The following is a 5,004-nucleotide window of genomic DNA, read 5'->3' as shown; positions in this document are numbered from 1 at the left end:
TTTGTTTTTTGAGGAAACTCCATACTGTCTTCCATAGTGGCTGCACCAGTCTGCATTCCCACCAGCAGTGCACAAGTGTTCCTTTTTCTCCACATCCTCTCCAGCACTTGTCGTTTGTTGATTTGTTGATGATAGCCATTCTGACAGGTGTGAGATGGTACCTCATTGTTGTTTTGATTTGCATCTCTCGGATGATTAGTGACTTTGAGCATGTTTTCATATGTCTCTTGGCTTTCTGAATGTCCTCTTTTGAAAGGTGTCTATTTAGATCCTTTGCCCATTTTTTGATTGGATTGTTTATCTTCTTTTTGTTAAGTTGTATGAGTTCCCTATAAATTTTGGAGATTAGGCCCTTATCAGATATGACGTTGGCAAATATGTTTTCCCACGCAGTGGGTTTTCTTGTTGTTTTGTTGATGGTTTCTTTTGCTGTGCAGAAGCTTTTTATTTTGATGTAGTCCCATTTGTTCATTTTCTCTTTAGTTTCAACTGCCCTAGGAGCTGTATCAGTGAAGAAATTGCTTTGGCATATGTCTGAGATTTTGTTGCCTTTGGATTCTTCTAGAATTTTTATGGTTTCCTGTCGTACATTTAAGTCCTTTATCCATTTTGAGTTTATTTTTGTGTATGGTGTAAGTTGGTGGTCTAGTTTCATTTTCTTGCATATATCTGTCCAATTTTCCCAACACCATTTATTGAAGAGACTATCTTGGCTCCATTGTATGTTCTTGCCTCCTTTGTCAAATATTAATTGAGCATATTGGTTCGGGCTAATTTCTGGACTCTCTATTCTATTCCACTGATCTATATGTCTGTTCTTGTGCCAGTACCAGGCAGTTTTGAGAACAGTGGCTTTGTAATACAGCTTGATATCTGGCATTGAGATCCCACCTACTTTGTTCTTTCTCAGGATCGCTGCAGCTATTCGGGGTCTTTTTTTATTCCAGATGAATTTTTGGAGAGTTCGTTCTAGATCTTTGAAGTAGGCCATTGGTATTTTAATGGGAAGTGCGTTGAATTTATAGATTGCTTTGGGTAGTATGGACATTTTAATGATGTTGATTCTACCAATCCAAGAACATGGTATGTTCTTCCATCTCTTTATGTCTTCCTCTATCTCTTTTTTCAACGTCCTGTAGTTTTCTGAGTAGAGGTCTTTTACCTCTTTAGTTAAGTTTATTCCTAGGTAGCTTAATTTTTTTGGTGCGATGGTAAATGGGATTGTTTTTATAATCTCTCTTTCTGAAAGTTCACTATTGGTGTATAGAAATGCCTCAGATTTCTTGGGGTTAATTTTGTATCCTGCTACATTGCCAAATTCATGTATTAAGTCTAGTAGTTTTTTGATGGAGTCTCTAGGGTTTTGTATGTATAATATCATGTCGTCTGCAAATAAGGACAGTTTTACTTCCTCTTTTCCAATTTGGATGCCTTTTATTTCTTCTTCTTGTCTAATTGCAATGGCTAATACTTCCAGGACTATGTTGAAGAGGAGTGGTGAGAGTGGGCATCCCTGTCTTGTTCCTGTTCTTAGGGGAAATGGTGTTAGTTTTTGTCCATTGAGTATGATGTTGGCTGTGGGCCTGTCATATATGGCTTTTATTATGTTGAGGTATGATCCTTCTATTCCCACCTTGCTGAGAGTTTTTATCAAAAATGGGTGTTGGATTTTGTCGAATGCTTTTTCTGCATCAATTGATATGACCATGTGGTTTTTTTCTTTCAATTTGTTTATGTGATGTATTACGTTTATTGATTTACGGATGTTGTACCATCCTTGCATTCCTGGGATAAATCCTACTTGGTCATGGTGTATGATCTTTCTGATGTACTGTTGGATCCGATTTGCTAAGATTTTGTTGAGGATTTTGGCATCTATGTTCATGAGGGATATTGGCCTGTAATTCTCTTTCATTGTGTTGTCTTTACCTGGTTTTGGTATTAGGGTGATGCTGGCTTCATAGAATGAGCTTGGAAGTGTTCCTTCCTCCTGAATTTTTTGTAGTAGTCTGAGGAGGATAGGTTTTAGTTCTTCCTTGAAAGTTTGGTAAAACTCCCCTGAGAAGCCATCTGGTCCTGGGCTTTTGTTTGCTGGGAGCTTTTTGATGACTGCTTCAATTTCTTCCATAGTTATTGGCCTATTGAGATTTTTAGATTCTTCCTGATTGAGTTTTGGAATGTTGTATTTTCCTAGGAATTTGTCCATTTCCTCCAGGTTGTCTAGTTTGTTGGAGTAGAGCTGTCCATAGTATTGTTTAACAATCATTTGTATTTCTGTGGGGTCTGTTGTTATTTCGCCTCTATCGTTTCTGATTTGGTTTATTTGGGTCCTCTCTCTTTGCTTCTTGGTGAGCCTGGCTAGAGGTTTGTCGATCTTGTTTATCCTTTCAAAGAACCAGCTCTTGGTTTCATTGATTTTCTGTATTGTTTTTTTGGTCTCTATGTCATTTATTTCTGCTCTAATCTTTATTATCTCCTTCCTTCTGCTCACTCTGGGGTTTTCTTGTTGCTCTCTTTCTAATTCTTTGAGTTGTAGAGTTAGATGATTTACTACCATTTTTTCTTGTTTTTTGAGGTAGGCCTGTAGAGCTATAAACTTCCCTCTCAGGACTGCTTTCATTGTGTCCCATAGGTTTTGGATTGTTGTGTTTTCATTGTCATTAGTGTCCAGGATGTTTTTAATTTCTTCTTTGATGTCATTGGTAACCCAATCAATATTTAATAACATGCTATTCAGCTTCCAAGTGTTTGAGTATTTTGGGTTGTTTTTATTGTAGTTTATTTCTAACATTATGCCATCGTGGTCTGAGAAGAAGCTTTTTATGATTTCAATCTTCTTGAATTTGTGGAGACTTTGCTTGTGACCCAATATGTGGTCTATTTTTGAATATGTCCCATGAGCACCTGAGAGGAATGTATATTCCATGGCTTTGGGGTGAAGTGTTCTGAAGATGTCAATTAAGTCCATCTGATCTAGTGAGTCATTTAGGATTGCTGTTTCTTTGCTGATTGTTTGTCTAGCGGGCTTATCCAGTGGTGTCAGTGGTGTATTAAAGTCCCCTACTATGATTGTATTGTTGTCGATCTCTCCTTTGATATCTTCCAGGAGTTTTTTTATGAATTTGGGTGCTCCTGCATTGGGTGCATATATGTTTACCAGGGTTATATCTTCTTGTTGTATTGATCCCTTTAGTATTATGAAGTGGCCTTCCTTATCTCTTGTTATGGCCTTCACTTTGAGGTCTATTTTGTCTGATATAAGTATTGCTACCCCAGCTTTCTTTTCCTTTCCATTTGCGTGAAAGATATTTTTCCATCCCTTCACTTTCAGTCTGTGTGAGTCCCTTCTAATGAGGTGGGTCTCTTGTAGACAGCAGATGTATGGGTCATGTTTTTTTATCCATTCAGCCACTCGATGTCTTTTGGTTGGAGCATTTAGTCCGTTTACGTTTAAAGTTATTATTGAAAGGTACTTGTTTGTAGCCATTTCTATTTTTTGTGGCTGTTTTCTTTCTGAGCTTTTTATTTCTTCTTTTTACACCAGTCCCTTTAGCATTTCTTGCATGGCTGGCTTGGTGGTGATAAACTCCCTTAGCCTTTTTTTGTCTGTGAAGCTTCTTATTTCCCCTTCAATTTTGAATGATAGCCTTGCTGGATAGAGTATTCTTGGATTCAGTCCTTTGCTTTGCATCACTTTGTAGATTTCTGTCCATTCTTTTCTGGCCTGATGTGTTTCTGTTGAGAAATCATTTGATAATCTAATGGGAGATCCCTTGTATGTAACTTTCCGTCTCTCTCTTGCAGCCTTTAAGATTCTCTCTTTGTCCTGAACATTTGCCATGGTAATTATGATGTGTCTTGGTGTGGGTCTTTTCGGGTTCACCTTGTTTGGGACTCTCTGTGCTTGTGTGACTTTTTTCTTCCCCACCTCAGGGAAGTTTTCTGATATTATTTCTTCGAGTAGGTTTTCTAATCCTTGTTCATCTTTCTGTTGTTCTGGCACCCCTATTATTCGTATGTTGTTTCGTTTCATGTTGTCCCAAAGCTCCCTTAGGCTCTCCTCCTGTCTTTTAATTTTTTTCTCCAATTGCAGTACCGTTTGGGTGTGTTTTGCTTCCTTTTCTTCTAATTCACTAATTCGGTCCTCCGCTTCTCCTAGTCTACTGTTGATACTTTCAATGGTGTTTTTTATTGCAGCTACATCGCTCTTCATTTCTTCTTGGTTCTTACATAATTTATTGATTTTTTCATCTGTTTCTTCTTGTTTCTTGCATAGGTAGTTGATTATTTCATCTGTTTCTTCTTCCTTCTTGCATACGGTATTGATTTTTTCCTCCATCCGGTTTATGCCCTTCTAGGACCCTTATTCTGAATTCTTTTTCTGTCATGTTGCTTGCCTCTGTTTCACTTAGCTGATTTTCTTGCGAGTCATCCTTTACTTTCCTTTTGGGGTTTCTTTGTCTACCCATGTTTGATCTCACTGACATATCTAGATGTTGAGTCGTTCAGTGGCTGCTCCCTGGGTGGCAGTGGCTCCTTGGGCTGTGGTTGCTCCTTGGGTGGTTGCGGTAGCAGCTGCTCCTCAGTTGGCAGCAGCTCCTCTGGTGGGTGTTGTTCACAGCTGTGGTGGCTCTTCTGGCTGGTGGGGGGAGGCTTGACGTACAGCTGCTGTTCCTCAGACAGAGGGTGTGGTGCTCAGGAGGCTGCTGTTGCTTGGATCTGCTGCGTTGAGTTAAAGGCACAAAATACAACACAACAAGGCACCACGTACCAGGCACTGAACACAAATATATTTACGGTATTAATAACCCCAAATAAAGTGACCACCTGATTTAAGAGAATTAGGGGATAAGGAAGAAAGAAGAGAAAAAGAGAAAAGAGAAAAAAGAAAAGAAAAGAAAAGTAGGAAAAAAAAGGAGTGCAAAAATGAAATTGGGGAAAAAAAGAGGGGGAAAAAAAGAAAAAGAAAAAAAAGAGCGAAAAGAGAGAATGAAGTAGAAGAGG

The sequence above is a fragment of the Myotis brandtii genome, unplaced genomic scaffold (genome assembly GCF_000412655.1).
Source record: "Myotis brandtii unplaced genomic scaffold, ASM41265v1 scaffold373, whole genome shotgun sequence".
NCBI classification, from domain to species: Eukaryota; Metazoa; Chordata; class Mammalia; order Chiroptera; family Vespertilionidae; genus Myotis; species Myotis brandtii.
Note: the sequence above shows the minus strand (reverse complement) of the source record.